This window comes from Peromyscus californicus, unplaced genomic scaffold (genome assembly GCF_007827085.1).
Source record: "Peromyscus californicus insignis strain IS unplaced genomic scaffold, ASM782708v3 Scaffold_24__1_contigs__length_46423439, whole genome shotgun sequence".
NCBI classification, from domain to species: domain Eukaryota; kingdom Metazoa; phylum Chordata; class Mammalia; order Rodentia; family Cricetidae; genus Peromyscus; species Peromyscus californicus.
In genome coordinates, this window is record NW_026294535.1 from 43,671,924 (window position 1) to 43,688,959 (window position 17,036).

At 43.1% G+C, this 17,036-nt stretch overlaps 1 protein-coding gene across 15 annotated transcripts in view; it reads left to right on the forward strand.

Annotated features, from left to right (window-relative positions):
* The window catches only part of R3hdm2 (R3H domain containing 2), a 125,161-nt gene that overhangs the window by 16,271 nt on the left and 91,854 nt on the right, over positions 1-17,036 (forward strand). For 13 of the 15 annotated variants that reach the window (XM_052753577.1, XM_052753585.1, XM_052753589.1 and 10 more), the window contains one exon: positions 2,836-2,903. The exons of the other annotated variants lie outside the window; for them this stretch is intronic. The gene's annotated coding sequence lies outside the window, so the exon portion shown is untranslated. The remainder of the gene's footprint in view (positions 1-2,835; positions 2,904-17,036) is intronic. 15 annotated transcript variants of the gene reach the window in all.

Genomic DNA, 17,036 nt, shown 5'->3' on the forward strand with positions numbered 1-17,036 from the left:
TGTAGCCCAGGCTTCTGATTCTCTTGCTCCCGCCTCTGTGTCCCCAGTGCTGGAATCACAGACACGCACACCACACCAGGCTTTGTGAGTGCTACGGAAGCACCTCGCCACCTGAGCTACAGCCTGAGCCCTCATCCCTCCTGTTACTGGTCTTGTTATGTGACCCAGGCTGGCCTTGAGATCGCTGTCCTGCTTTCAGCTCCAGCCTTGGATTACAGGGATGTTTGACCACGGCTGGTTTGGTGTCATTTGCAGTGCTGTGGACGGTGTACCATTGAGCTGCTTCCCCAGCTCTCCTGTTACTTTGGATTAATGTTCCTACCTTGACTTCCATGAACACACTAGCAGTTTTACGTATAGTTATATCTCTCTCTGTGAACAAGACAAATCAAGGTGGGCCTGTACTCCCCAGTGCTTGGGGAGGTTGGAAGTGGGAAGAGGGCAAGGTCAAGGCAAGCCTGGACAACTTACTAAGAGCTTGTCTCAAAATTAAAAATAGAAAGAGGGCTGGCGAAATATTTCAGTAGGGGTCTGGAGACATGGTTCAGCAATTAAGAACATTTGTTGCTGTCCCCAGACACCGGGCACACACGTGGTGCACATACATACATGCAGGCAAACACACATACATAAAATAAATCTAAAACCAAAATACTTAAGTGGTCAAGAGTTTATGTAGCACGCACAGGCCTTGGGTTCAAGCCCCAACACCGCCAAGACAGAGTAAGTGCAAATAACATCTTAGTGCTGCTGTGAAACTAGTTTGACCTCTTAGGTCTCCTGAGACCTCATTTTTTTTTTTTTTAAGTGTTGTTCTAGATAGAGGATGTGTTGTATATTCAGAGATACTGAGGTGAGAGAAAAAGCCTAGATCTGCTTGCCTCTGCCTCCCAGGTACTGGGATTAAAGATGTGTGTGCCACTGTGCTTGGCATAAAAGCATAGTTTTGTTTATTTATTTTTATTTATTTATTTATTTTTGGTTGGTTTTTTGAGACAGGGCTTCTCTGTGTAGCTTTGGTGCCTGTGAATGTTCTTACTTCTCTGATGCTAAGGAGGCCAGTGGGAAATGCTGAGGTTAAACACTGACTTGGTCATGGAGGCATAGAAGATTAACTGCACAGAGTAGGGCAGTGGTTGGCATGGCTTCCCAAAGCAGTACTGAATGTAGTACATCTGTGTCTAGGCTAGATAGACTGGAATACAATCCCTGCTTCTACTGAGTCAGCTCTGAGCGTTAAGTCCCCTCAAGCAATGTTGTTGAGACAGTTTTCTTTGGAAGTAAACCTACTGGACATCAGGAATGCTCTAGACTTTTGCGCAGGCCCGTACGTACTCTCAGCATTTGGAAGGCAGAGACAAGAGGATCTTAATACCTTGCATAAATGACTTCCAAAGGTAATCACTATTGACTTCTGAACCATAGGTTTGTATTATCTGATTTGTTTGTTTGTTCTAGAGAGGGTTTCTCTGTGTAACCATCCTGACTGTCCTGGAACTCGCTCTGTAGACCAGGCTGGCCTCGAACTCGCAGAGATCCACCTGCCTCTGCCTCCTTATTACTAGGAATATTTTTGTACATGTTGTCCAATGTTCTTGTTTTGTGAGACAGTCACTTCCAGTGATTATATATACCTTGGAGTGGGTTGCTAGGTAATAGGCTATATGTATATTTAGCATTAGTAAGTATTGTCAGTTTTCAAAAAATGACTGTATTTATTCTTCATCAGTAAAGTTATGAGTTCTGATTGTACTCTATCTTAAAACATATATTTTTGAGATAGGGTCTTTCTGGGATTACAGGAATGTCTCACTCTGCTGTGCGTAGAGCGCTTGCCTAGCAAACACAAGGCCCTGGATTCAGTCCTCAGCTCTGGAAAAAAAAAAAAAAGAGGTAGACTCTGCCCACCTCTCTGTCTCTCTGTCTCTGTCTCTCCCTTCCTCCCTTTCTGTCTCTTCTCTTCCTGTCTCTTTCTCTCTCATTCCTCCTCTCTCCTCAGCCTTTATCACCAGAGGATCACTCTGAGTTCCTTCTTCCCTTCCATTAATAAAATCCTCTGTATGAATGCTGTCTGCATAGTGTGAGTGACCTTCCACGGTGCCCCTTGGTTTCCACCAAATCACCACCACAAATCACCTGTTTTCCAAATCACCACCACACATCACCTATTCTCCAAATCACCATAATCCATCACCTGTTTTCCAAATCACCACCATAATCCATCACTTGTTCTCCAAATCACCACCACACATCACCTGTTCTCCAAACCATCACCACACATCTGATGCTGAAAAGATTAGTTTCTCCTTCAGGTAATTTTGATGTTTATTTTAAAATTGGTAATTACTCAGGTTAACACTTTGGTCTTTTTATGGGCTCTCTTCTAGCCTTTCTATGGCTAATCCTTTGGAGTTGCTAATTGGGCCTAAAGTAATTTTTTGGGGGGCGGTTGGGCAAGTCTCCCAAGTAAAGACCTGGGAGGAAGGCTCCGTAGTAGAAGAAGGTGTGTCTAGGCCGTAGCCGTCTCGAACAGGCAGTGTTTTCATCTGAAGTAAAGAAGCTTGAACAAGGCTATTGTCACTGACCAGTTCGTCTGTCAGGAAGAACAACAGAAGTCCTGGGTGACTTGCCATCCTGTGCAGTGGGCCTCTTGCCCTGAGCTGACTGAGTCTTGTACACTAGCTGTCCCGGCCGGACACTGGGAAGAGGGGAAGAGGCACAAAAGGCTCCACCGTGGGTCTTGAGCGCGATCTCTTTATTGCTCATGAGGTCTCAGTGTGTTGATATTTAACATTGCTTTTAACTGTTGGTTTTGTTTGTTTGTTTTTTTTTGAGGTTAAACTTGTTTCTTAAATGAGATGCCATCCCAGCACTGGACTCATGGGGACTGAGCGTTTCCTCAGGTAATAACAGTCAATGTGTATGAAGCGGTTTCTCTACTCCAGGCTGCAAGCCGAGCATTGTACTGCGTTCTCACTTAATCGTCACAGAACCCCGTGTGGGTGGAAATAGTATTGTGCCCATTTACTAGATGAGGGGATTTAAATTCAGCTGAGTTTTAAAAGCCTTTTGCTGCAGTCCAAGTGAGAGATGCAGGTAGTTTGGGATAGATGATGTTATTTGTTCATCTCCAGTAAATGCTGTGAATATACAGTGGTTTGGATTGAACTACTGAATTTCTTGTTTTGGTTTGTTTTTTCAAGACAGTGTTTCTCTGTTTAACTTTGGAGCCTGTCCTGGAACTTGTTCTGTAGACCAGGCTGGCCTTGAACTCACAGAGATCTGCCTGCCTCTGCCTCCCAGATGCTAGGATCAAAGGTGTGCGCCATCATGCCCAGCTTGAACTACTGAAATTTCTTAACCTTTTCCACTAGTAAATTCATCATACTTTAATTTTTTTGTTTTCGTTTTCTGAGACAAGGTTTCTCTATATATAACAATCTTGGCTGTCCTAGAAGTCGATATTTAGACCAGGCTGCCCTCGAACTCAGAGATCTGCATGTCTCTGCCTCCTGAGGGCTGAGACTATTACCGCCTGGTATACTTTTAATTTTTTAAAGAAAATACTTATTTTTGTTTTATGTGTACAAGTGTTTGCCTGCATGTATGTCCATGTATACTGTGTATGTGCCTGGTGCCTGCATGTATTATATGTGTATGTGCCTGGTGCCTTTGGAGTCCAGAAGAAGGAATTGCATTATCTGAAACTGGAGTTACAGATGGTTGTGAGTGCTGATGTGGCTGCTGAGAACTGGACCTGGGTCCTCTGTAAGAGCAGCCAGTGCTCTTAACTGCTGAGCCATCTCCCCAGTCCCTACAGCATACATTTTGCTTTTCTTTAAAACAGCAGACATACCTTTGGTAAAGAAAAATCCAGTTTAGGATTTTTGTTTGTTTGCTTGAGACAAGGTCTCACTAGGTAGCCTTGACTGGCCTGAACTCACCTTTAATCCCAGTGCTGGGATTAAAGGTGTGTGCCACCATGCCTGGCTCCAATTTATCTTTTTGTTTGTTTGTTTGTTTTTTTTGGTTTTTCGAGACAGGGTTTCTCTGTGTAGCTTTGCGCCTTTCCTGGAACTCACTTGGTAGCCCAGGCTGGCCTCGAACTCACGGAGATCCGCCTGCCTCTGCCACCACCGCCCGGCCAATTTATCATTTTTAACCCCAGAAATTTTTTAGAAACTGAGAGTGGTGGTATGTGTCAATAATCCCAACTGTTCAGGATGCTGAGGCAGAAAGATCACACATGTGAGACCTGCCTGGGCAGCTATGCAAGACTCTGTGTCAGACAACTTACTACATTTATTAGTCCTGTGTGTGTGTGGGTATGCACTTGCCGTAGCACACATGGAGGCCAGAGGCCAGCCTGTAGCTTCTCTTTCCACCGTGTATGGGTCTCAGGAACTGAACTCAGGTCACCAGGTTTGGTGGCCAGTACCTTTACCCACTGAGCCATTACTGTTCCAAACAAATGTTTAGAAGGCAGCCAGGGGCTCACTCAACTGAGTAAGATTACTTGCTGCTTTTCTAGAGGGTGCTAGTTCAGTTCTCAGCCCCCATGGTGGGTGGCTCACAGCTGTCTATAATTCCAGCTCCAGAGAACCTGATACCTTCTTCTGGCCTCTGTGGACACTTACATGCATGTGGCACACAGACACACACATCCAAAAATAAAAATGTCTTTATTTATTTTTAAGGCAGCCAAGTGTGGGTGGCTCATACTTGTTATCCTAGGTGCTCAGAGGCTGAGGCAGGAAGGTCATAGGTTCAAGGACTACCTGTTCTTGTGAGTGCCTGGCTGCCTCTCAAAAAAAAATTACAGGGACTAGGGCTGTAGGTAAGTAATAGAGGCCTTGCCTGCCATGGGAAAGGCATTAGGTTCAGTCCTCAGAAAAACACTCTTTTCTGGAACTAAGGCTATATATAACTTAATGATAAAGCCTTTGTTTAGCACGTGAGAGAACCTAAGTTTGGTTCTGGGCACTGAAAAAACCAACAAAACAGCAACTCTCTTAAGAAAATATTTATAAAGGATTATTTCTTATGCAGCCTCTTGTTGATTTCCTTTCTTGAAATACAGCTTTAAGGAACCTAGTTATGACCCCCCCCCCCATTTTGTTTTGATGGGGGTACTGGGGATTGAGCGTAGTACATTTCTGTCTTGGTTATGTTTACTATTGCTGTGATGAAACACGTGACCAGAAGCAACTGAAGGAGGAAGGGGGTGGCTTACACTGAGGGAAGCCCAGGCAGGAGCTCACACAGGCAGGAACCTTGGAGACAGGTCCTGCTGCAGAGGTCGTAAGGGTGCTGCTTGCTGCCCTGCTCCTCATGGCTTGTGCAGCCTGCTTATAGCACTCAGGACCACCTGCCCAGCGATGGCACCAGCCTGATCTTATGGAGACATTTTCTCAAGTGAGGTTTCCCTGGTTCTTAGATGACATAAACTAGCCAGCACAATTGCCCAGGCTGGCTATGATCTCACTCTGATCAGGCTGGCTTTGACCAGGATCCATGTGTTCTGAATAGTTGGGCCCAGCTAATACCGTTACTTCCAGAACCACTTCTTGTACCTAAGTGGAAAAGCTAGAGGTGGTGATATGTTACTGCATGCCTGCAGTCCCAGCACCCAGGAAGCTGAGCTATTGCTAACTGTTCCCTGTGCTTACTTGACTCACCATTACCAAGTTTTTAGTTTGGTCCTGTTAACAGTAAAGTGCTACTTAAATTGGTTGATTACAAACTTGTGTGTGGCTTTTCACGTGGTGGGCAGGTACTCTACTGTTGAGCTACGTCCCTAGCCTTTGGAGTTTTGAAATAAGTCTTTTTTTCTGGATTCCGGGGTGGTCTGGAACTTGTTCTGTAGTCCAGACTGTTCTTAAATTTGGTCTCTCTTGCATGTTCCTTCTGAGTGATAGGATTACAGGCCTGCACTACCAAGCCCAGCACCTCACTGTGATTTTTGTTTTGCATGCCTCATGACTAATGATGTAGAATGTTTTTTAATGTACTTTCCATTTCTTTATGTCCTTTGGAAAAGTGTTTGTTTAGCTTTTTTGTCTATTTCCTAAATTTCCTGTTTTTACATTTATTCAGTGTGGGAGATTTGTTGTGTGTGTGTGCACCTGTGCCGTGGTCTGCTTGTGGAGGTCAGAGGACACCTGAGGCAGTCAGTTCTCTCCTATCATGTGGGTTCTAGGGGTTGAGCTCAGGTGGTCAGGCTGGACAGTAAGTACCTTACTGCACATATCATATCTTAGTTAGGTTCTTGAGACATAGGCTCTCCATAGGTAGCACAGACAGGCCTCAGATTCATGATCTTCTTGCTTCACCTTTCCACACGCTGGAATCATAGATGTGTGCCACCATGCTAGGCTTCATGTTTTGTTTTGTTTTATTTTATTTTAATTTTTTATGTGTGTGAGTGCTTGGCTGAATGTATGCATTCAGTGCCCATAGAAGTTAGAAGAGGACATCAGCTCCTTTGGGGCTGACATTACAGATGTTTGTGAGCCGCCATGTGGGTGCTGGGACTTGAACCCAGGTCTTCTGGAAGAACAACCGGTGCTTTTAACTGCTGAGCCATCTCTCTAGCCCCATTGTGCATTTTGCTTTGTTTGCCCGCCCCCCCTAAGGGCTGGAGTATGACTCAGTGGTTGAGGACTTGCCTGGCATACAAGGCCATGGGTTTGGTCCCCAGCACCATGAAAAACTGAACAGTTGACTTGTGCACATGCATATTCAACAGCCTGGGCTACATGTGAGGTTTCCATTGTTGAGGATTGTTTTTAGAGACTTGATCATATCCTTTTGACACACAAGATTTGAATTTTTATGACATTAATTCATTTCTATTTTTGTTTGTACTTTGTGTGTGTGAGTGTTTCGCCTGCATGTGAGTCTATGCACCATGTGTGTGCAGTGACAGGGAAGGCAGGAAGAGGGTGTTGGAACCCCGGGGACTAAGTTTACACATGGTTGTGAGCCACTCTGTGGGTGCTGGGAAGCAACCCTGGGTCCTCCGCAAGAGCAGCTGATACACTTCACTGCTGAGCCATCTCCAGCCCCCACCTCCTCTTTGTGAGATGGCTTCACTGTACAGCTCCTGTCTAGCCTGGGCTCACTATACATCAGGCTGATCTCCAACTCACAGAGACTTCTGCTGCCTCTGCCAGCACACCTGGCTTTTTTTCCTTTTTTTTTTTTCTCCCGAGACAGGGTTTCTCTGTGTAGCCCTGGCTGTCCTGGATCTCACTCTGTAGACTAGGCTGGCCTCAAACTCACAGAGATCTGCCTGCCTCTGCCTCCCGAGTGCTGGGATTAAAGGCGTGCGCCACCATGCCCGGCACCAATCTTCTTTGTATTGTTCTAATTTTAGTATACGTGCTGTTGAAGTAAGCACTATTACTGGACTTAAATTTTGTTTTCACACTTATTATTTGTGTATATGTGGTGGGGTGCACAGTACACATGTGTGCCATGGCATGTATGTAGAGGGTAGAGGATGGCCTGAAGGAGTTCTGTCTTTCCACCCACCCTGTGGGTTTCAGTGCTCAAACTTGGGTTGCCAGGCTTGGTGACAGTGCCTTCATTCTGTTGAGCCATCCGGCTGGCCTGTCTCTCTCTGTACTTCTTTTTTTTTTTTTTTTTTTTTTAACTTTTAATTTTATGTGCATTGCTGTGAGGGTGTCGGATCCCCTGGAACTGGAGTTAGAGACAGTTGGGAGCTGCCACGTGGGTTCTGGGAATTGAACCTGGGTCCTTTGGAAGACCGTCCAGTGCTCTTAACTGCTGAGCCATCTCTCTAGCCCTGTTTCTGTGTTTTTTAACTCCAAAAATTCTATTTGGTTCTGACTTCTTTTTATAATTTTTAACATCTTAATGATTTTTATTTATTTTATTTACAATTTTTTATTTGTGTGGGTATTTTGCCTACATGTGTACTACTTTCATGACGGGTGCCTGTGGGGACCAGAAGAAGGTATCAGATGACTTGGAACTGGAGTTACAGTTTCAAGCTGCCATGTGGCTGCTGGGAATTGAGCCATATCCTCTGTTAGAAGAACCAGTGCTCTTAACTGCTGAGCCATATCATTTCATTTGTTTGTTTGCAGCCCCCCCCCCCCCCCCCCCCCGTGTGTGTGTGTGTGTGTGTGTGTGTGTGTGTGTGTGTGTGTGTGTGTGTGTTATCATATTCTAGATAAGTGTTACATCAATTAGTTACATCTTCATCCCCTCTATTTTTTGAGGTAGGGTTTCACTGTGTAACCTGGGCTGGCTCGGAGCTGTCTCTGTAGACTAGACTGGTCTAAACCTCACTTTGCCTCTCTAGTGTTAGTAAAGGTTTGTGCCACCACTCCTGGCCTTATCCCTCTTTTATTTTGAGACAGTCGCACTTCTCACTAAGTTGCTCAGCCTGGTCTTAAACTTGGTCTGCAGTCCAAGCAGGCCTTAAATTTGTCCTCTTGTTGAACCTCTTAACTTAGATGCAGGCCTCTGCCGCCTGGGCAGACAGGTACTCTAAACTTGACACACTGTTTTCATACTCTCCTTTAGCTTTTTAGACATGATTTCAGTTTTTGAATTTATTTGAAATGACTGATTTAAACATGCTTTAGTAATGGTGAACCCAGTGCCTGGGCTTCTTGAGTTTGAGGTTTTGTTTGTTTTATTCCCTTTTTTTGTTGTTGTTGTTGTTGTTGTTGTTATATGCCATAATTCTACTTCAGGGCAATACACTGATTTTATGTAGTGTGATGGCTAACCCTTATTATCAACTTGACTGAACTGAGAGTCACCTTAGAAACTGAGGTACATCTTGCTGTGTCTCTGAGGCTGTTTCTTGGGAGGATTAACTGAGAGAAGACCTGTTCTGAATATGAGTGGCCCCATTCCCTAGGCTGGGGGCCACAAAGAAGAGAAAAAGAAGAAAGCCCGTCTGAGTGGTGACTTTGATTTGCTTCCATTCTTTTTCTCTGTGACTGAACTAAGCTGTTTCACTAGGCCTTCCTTTCCAAGTTAGATGAAGCCTTTGGGACTGTGAGCCACACCGAGTCCTTCCTGGCCAGGTGTAGCTCAGTAGGTAGATTGCTTACCTGGTATGCATGGGCAGGCCTGGGTTCAGTCTCAGCATGGCATAAAACAGGCGTGATGGCATGCTGTTGCTAGCATTTGGGAAGTAGGAGCAGGAAGTTCAGAAGTTCAAGGTCATTCTCCACTTCTTAGAGGATTTGAAGCCAGTCTGAGCTACCCAACACTCTAGTTCAAAAAACAAAGAAAAAACTCAATGAAATCATCTGTGTTAGCTAATTTGATCGCAGTGATGGATAGTAACTAATACATGTACAGTAATATAAAAGGAATCCTTACAGTAGTGTCGTATTTCTTCTCTCCTAGCCACTGTCCTGTTCTGATCTTATACTTTATGTGTATATACCAATTGTTAATATGCTTTAACTAATTCACTTTAAACAGTTGCCTTTTAAAGATAAGAAAGTATCTGTATTTGCTCATGTAAGTATCATTTCTAGTACTCTTGATTCCTTTGTGTAGATCTGATTTCTACTTTATTTTTATTGCCTGAAAGACTAGTTTAGGAATCCTGATGATGAGTTTTGTGTGTTTGGCAGGCAGTCTTTTTTTTTTCATTTTGAGGCAGGATCTCTGTTGCTTTGGCTGCTAAGAATTGAACCTAGGGCTCTGTGTGTGTTAAGTCCATTCTCTGCCTCTGAACCCTTCGCCAGCACCTTATAGTCCTTCATCTTTTTCTTGTGAAGTAAGTATGTATTAATAGGAAGTTAAAAAAATAACAAAATAAAAAAACAAACAACGGTATCCCATGAACCTTTTACCTAGTTTCTCCCGGTGACACTATTGCATAACTGTAGTTCAATATTACAGCCAGGAGATTGACATTGCGTTTTTCCAGACTCTCCTCTCAGGAATCATGTGTGCCGTGTATGTGTGTGTGTTTCTTACAGTTTCATCATCTGAATGTTTGTATTTACGATCAAGGTCTAGAATCCTGTCCCTGAAAGGATCTTTTCCTGTTGAACTTACTAACTATATCCACCTCCTCTTCCATGTTCCAAATCTGTATCCCTGGTCCCTTGATACCATTGGTGTATTCTCTCTCTGTGTTATTGTTATTTCAAGATTTTTTTACAGAAACGAGATTAGAATTGGGCATAGGGCTCACGAGCTGTGGTTCAGTGGCCGAGTATTTATTTTGCATGCACAAGATCCTGAACTTGATCCTCAGCACCTCACCAAAAAAGTGTGCAACTAGACTTCAAAACAGTGTAATTCTCTGAGAGAAAAGAGTTTTTTCCTGAGTTTTTGTTCATGTTAATAATTTGTTCCTTTTTGGTGTTGAATACTCTTCCATGGGATGGCAGGATCACAATTTAATTTTTTTTTTCACTGAAGGACTTTGTTGTTGCTTACAATAGAACTACTGTAAATATTCATGTATATATTTTCTGTAAATGTAAGCTTTTATATATCTGGAATTAATGTCCAAGATTGCAGTTGCTGAGTAGTATGATAATTATATGTTTCATTTGATAAGACATTGTCACATTGTCTTCTATTGTGATTATATCCTCACACACTTGTGTTTGTGGTAAGTGAGTGACACCATGCTCTCCTCCCTCCCCTGTTATGCTGGAGATGGACCTGGGCCTCACACACCTCAAGTGTGCTAGTCAAGTACTATGACCGTACCCCTACACAGTCCACAGATCTTAATTTTAGCTGCTAAGATTGATGTATAGTGATATATTTAATAAAGTAATGAAATTAAAATTAGTTTAATTTTAAACCTACAATTTATTTATAGGTTTGTTTATTTGTTCATTTATTTATTATTTTGTGTGCATGAGTGTTTTGCCTGCATGTGTGTACATGCTTAACAAATGTGCCTGCTGCCTTTGGAGGCAATAAGAAGGAGTCAGATAGCCTAGAACTAGAGTTACAGACAGTTGTGAGCTGCTATGTGGGTGCTGGGAACTGAAGTCCCTTCCTTTATAAGAGCAGCAAGTGCTCTTAACCACTGAACCATCTCTCAGACTCCTATCTATGGTTTAAACTGTATTTCCCTAAAAGTTAATGATTTTTTTCTTTCTTTCTTTTTTTATTAAGAGATTTTCTATTCATATCAACCATGGATTCCCCTGTCCTCTCTCCTCCCACCCCACCCCCTCAAGGCTAATGATTTTTAACATGTCTGTTTATATCTGCCTGTTTTCTAAGCTTTTTTTTTTAACTGTTAAATTTTGAGGTTTCTTTGTTTATTTTAGGTATACATATGATGGTTTACGGTATTTAGTCTTCAGCTTATTTTCACCTAAGACAGTAGTTCTCAACCTTCCTAACGCTGCGACCCTTTAGTTTAACACAGTTCCTCATGGTGCGGTGACCCCCAACCATAAAATTATTTTTGTTGCTACTTCATAAATGTAATCTTGCTACTGTTATGAAATGTAATATAAATAGCTGTGTTTTCCAGGGGTCTTAGGTGACCCCATGAAATGGTTGCTTGACCCCAAGGGGGTCACAATGCACAGATTGAGAACCACTGACCTAAGACCTCTAGAATCCTTGGAATTTCTCAGTTCTTGGTTGTGGTTTCACTCAGGAAGCATCTTGGACTCTGTCCTTGGCACTAGGCTCCCCTCCCTGTAACTTTACTTGGAAATGTGCTATATACACTAAAGCATTCAGCTTTGATAATCATGAATTTCCCATCCCTCAGGAATCATTGCCCTTCATTCCTATCCTGAGACAGAATGTCTTAAACCATTGTTTTACCATTTTGCCTTTTAAGTTGTCTTTTGTTAGGATTATAACATCTGGTCCTTTTACTACATGCCATCCAGAAGTAGGATTCTGCTCCCTCCAAACACACAAAGTTTTTATTGATACTGAGTATACCAGTTGTTACTGACTACTGCCCAGTAGTTCCTCTCTCTGGATCATGAAAAGGCCAAGTAGAGCTGAGACAAAAAGATACTTACAGAGCCCAGCACTCAGGAGGCAGAGACAGGAGGATCTCTGTGAGTTCCAGGCCAGCCTGGTCTACATAGCCTGTTCCAGGCCAGTCAGAACTGGGTGGTGAGACTCTGTCTCAAAAGAAAAGAAGGTACTTTTTGTTGTGTCTGTTAAGACCCATACACAAAATAATGAAAGGATTTAGTGCATGATAATATTTCCTTTCCCCTTTTCCTCGCCTACTCCTTCTTTTTCTGCCCCTTGGCCACCTTTTTACTTCCTCTTCTTTCTTTACTTTTCTTTTTCTTTTTTTTTTTTTTGAGACAGCATCTCAGCATCTCACTCTGTAGCCCAGGTTGGCCTTGACCTCATGGCATCTCTCCTGCCTCAGCCTTTTAAAGGTTGGGATTTATGAGTATGAGCCTGTGTTCAGCTTATATCTTTTCTTGTTGTGGGTTCTCTTTGGGTGTACTGTTGTATTCTGGGGATTATATGCTTTTCCTTTTCCCCCTTCCCATCAGAATGGCCATATTTGTAAAAACCACAGTTTCTGTCTTTAAAAGGAAAGTTGATTAATTAAAGACGCTTTTGCATTCCAAGTCTCTATAGATAGCTCTCTTCTCCTTGTTTGGTGGTGGTGGTGTTGTGTTGACCATACATTAAAGTTTAATGATACGGTTCCTACATTGGGATTTCTTAAAAATTGTTTTTTCCCAAAGCTGCCCTTATTCATGGAGGAATCTCAGTGGGATATGGTATTGCTATGGAACTACTCAAAACACCTCAAGAGACGGTTTCTTCGGAACTGTTTTCTGGAATTAGGTCTTAGTAACTGTGCCTGAGCTCTGGGAGTCTTGTTTTGAAGGGCTCTTGGCAGAGAAATGCTCTCTGTTTTGTAGAGCGACTCCTGTAGTGTGCCCAGGTTGGCCCTGACTTCACTGTGTAAGCTGGTTTTTCTCAGATTTACCTTACCTCCTTCCTGCCTTACCTCCCCAGGTGCTGGGATTGCTGTTACGCCACCGTGCCCAGTATTCATATTGTCAGTGAGTAGAAGTATTGTCACCCTAGTGAGTCTCAGATCTTTTTATATCAGAATTAGTTTATCTGCACGGTTAAGTGATTTGTTTCAAAATAAAAGGTTGGCTATCATTTTTGTTATTTAATCTTTACTAAGCAACACAAGATTTGGGCCACCAGTTGTATTCTATTAACCCCATCATTAAGGGAATTTTCAGAAGTAAAGATTTAGCATAGAGTCCCGTGGGTGCAGGAGAGCAGGCAGGCTGACCAACTCAGCCACCACCCAGGCCCAGATCCAGGGCTTTGAATTGGCCTACTCTAACACCTACCCTGTCTATGAGTTGCTGGAGTGTGTGAAGTGGCTGGTCCTACAGAACCAAAGCTGCAGGATCTCCATGACTTGGGACAACAGCAGGATATCCGAGAGGAGTCTCAGTGAGGGTCCAGTATTGATGATATAGCGGAAGCCAGAGACCTCAAACCAGACCAATGACTCATTGCAGTGAATATTTGCAAGGAAGGCTGGTTGGAGCAAAGGGTGTCCTGTGTGACACAACCATGACACACTGTAGCTTCCATGGTGAGACACTTTTTTGGCAGGGAGGGAGGCGGATTTGGAAGGACTGGGAAATGAGTGGGATTGGGGTCCGTGATGTGAAATTCACAAAGAATCAATTTTTTAAAATTATGGAGAAAAAAAGAGCTTTCATGATATCTTCTGTTACAAAGTCACCATCACAGTTCTGAGCTTCTGGTTAGTTTCTAGTAAGCAAGACTAGCAGAAAGCTCCACACTATAGCTGTTACTGAGGGCATTCTTTTCTTCTCCTGGTTCCATTGCTGAGTTCTAGACCTTTACTTTATCAGAGAAATAGACCTTAAGTTTATTGTTGATGGTGTTCAATTTGCCCAGTCCTTCTTAGTGTCTAATTCCTCATTCTCTGAACATAGCATCCATATTTGATTTTGGGATGTGCCAATTAGCTTCAGTAATTTTACACCTTGAAGCATTTTTAGACATTTATAGCTTTGTATTTTTGGCTTAGAATGTGGTGTGTTGGAACTTTTTAGATTTTTTGTGTCTGTTTTTTTGTTTGTTTGTATGTTTGTTTGAGACAGGATCTCATTCTGTAGGCCTGCAGTTTGCAGTGTGAACCAGGCTGGCCTCTGGCTCACAGAAATCTACCTGCCTCCTGAGTGCTGGGATCGAAGGCATACATCACCAAGCCTGGCTTGCTTGCCTCCTTCCTTCCTTCCTTCCTTCCTTCCTTCCTTCCTTCCTTCCTTCCTTCCTTCCTTCCTTCCTTCCTTCTCTCCCTCCCCCCCCCTTTCTTTTCTTTTTTTAAGTTGGGGATAAAAGTATGTACTTCTATTTTATCATATTGTATTAGGCACTTAAAACCAGACTTAGGGCCATGAGGTAGTTTAGCAGATAAAATACTTACCTGATGACCTGAATTCAATCCCTGGAATCCACATGAAGGTCCAAAGAAAGAAGCAGTCCACTAATGTCCTCTTACCTCCATGCATGCACTGTGGCACGCACAGCAAACACCGAACAAACCAAACCAGAGCTCCGGTAGAGTCCGATTAGTTGTTTTCTTTGATTGTTGCTGGTGGGATTATGTATAAAATTACTGAATAGTATTAGAGCATTAGTGTCCCTGCAGACAAAGAGAAGTTAAAGAGCAGAAATGTCTTTATATTGAAGACACACTGCTTTTTTTTTTAAGCTTCTTTTTTTTAAAGGAAACTGACCTGAAGTTTGAGAAAGCAGTTAAGAGACGTAGCTGTATATGAACAATTACTTCTCTGTTCATGCCAAAGTTACCAACATGTTATATTGTGTAGATTACATATATGTGTTTACATGTTGATGTTGGAATATCAGGTAGCCATTCCATATTGCTTCTCTGTTCATGCCAGACTGTATTATATGTATGTGATTACATGTTGATGTTGGAATATCAGGTCATCACTGCATATTTGCATTTTTGTAGCTAATGATTTGTTAATACTTATTTTGCCAAGACCTATTTAAGAGAAATGAATCTAGTTGATTTTTTTGTTTTGAATCAGAACTTCATGTATCCTAGTTTGGCCCCCAACCCACTTGCAGCCCAGCATCTTAAGTTCCTGGTCTTCCTGCTCTTGTCTCCCGGTACCAGAATTACAAGTGTGTGCTCATTTTTGTTGATATCTTACTTTGCTTCACACGATGTTCTTAAGGCTCATCACATTGCACGTACAGGATTTCTTTGTTAAGACTGTGTAATATTCCACTGTATATATGTACAGAAGTCTTAGGGTTTTTATTGCTGTGAAGAGACACCATGACCACGGCAACTCTTATCAAGAAATTGGGGTGACTGGCTTACAGTGTCAGGGGTTTAGTCCATTATCATCATGACTGGGAGCATGGTGGCACGCAGGCAGACATGGTGCTGGAGCTGAGAGTGCTACATCTTGCAGGCAACAGGAGATCAACTGACTGTTACACTGAGGGAAGCTTGAGAAAAAGACCTCAAAGCCACCCTTTCAGTGACACACTTTCTCCACCAAGGCCACACCTCTTCATAGTGCCACTTCCTTTGGGGTCATTCTCTTTCAAACCACACAGCTACCTTTGGATGGACACTTGGGTGCTTCCACCTTTTAGCTGTTGTGAAGGCACTGCTGTGTGTGTGGGTGTGCAAGAACCAGTGCGAGACCGCTTTAAGTTATTGTAAATATGTTCCCATCAATGAAATTAGGGCTAGGATATGCATTTTAGTGGGAAGAATTGATGGTAATAAAGCCATCAGACTTCCATGGAGTCAGTGAAGGGAAACCTAAAGTAGGATTTGTGAACAACTGTGTTGCCCTACTTTTGTGTCACCCTTTAGACCGCCACAGGGAGCAGGGTGATTGCAGAGCCTATGATGGTAGCCTTGCTCTATCACAGATTGGCTGTCAACCATTTAGTCACATTAAAATCCCACGAAGGAGATTTTTGCCTTGCTGTTTCATAGTTCAGTACGAGGCATAGAGAAGCTACTTGAATCATACGGCTGGTGTGTGATGGGGCTGGGTAGACCATCCAGTCATTTGAGTTCGGGCTGGTGACAGGGCTCAGTGGTCAGAAGGCTTGCTGCAAACCTGACCACCTGAGTCAGGTCCTTGAGGGTCACATGATGGGAGGAGAATTAAGTTTCACAAGTTGTCCTCTGACCTTCACACTCGCACTGTGGCACGCATGCACCCTTTGTAACCGAATGTAACTTTACATTGGTTTTGGGTTCCAGACACAGCATGTGTGTAAGCCCACACCAATGAGCCAAGGATTTAAAGCAGAGTAGCAGACACCACTAGAAACGTCTCCTCACCTCCTGCCTTGGGAATAGACTTTTGTAGTGACCTAGATGATCATGCTGGAATTCTTAAGAGTCCCCAGAGTTGTGAGATAGAATGGGATAGTGTAGAGTACCCACAGATCTTATCTCTATCTATACCCTCCCATTATTTGTTTCTTGCCCATCATTCAGGCTGTGAAAAGTGTATACCAGTAGGTACTGTTCACTGGAGGACAGAATTTGAGGCAAGATCCACTGAGTTCCCTGGGGCTGCTTGGGCAGGGACTTCTGCACTTCAGATGGGAAGGGTAGAGTCAGAGCCTTTGTGTGGATCTGTCCCCTTGATCCCATTGACAACTTATCTGTGGGGTGGGTAGATGCGTGCTGTCTACAGGAGCAGAATAGGGCCTCTTTTGTTCTGACTGAGAATGGAACTAATGCCAGTACTCAAATCAGGTCCATTTGACCGTGCTATCCCTTGTCACTAGTGAGAAAGCTAAGGTTTAGAGAATGAGAAAACTGTGATTTCCTCTGTATGGTGAGGGGGGCTGAGATGGAAACAGCTGATTTAATCGTGCCATGCCAAAAGTGATCTAAATAGAACATTTTAGAACTTGTAAAACTACAGAAATGATAGAGACATTGGCTGCCTAGACAGTCACCCAAGGTTCCTCTCTGGCAGACTTTTCTGTGA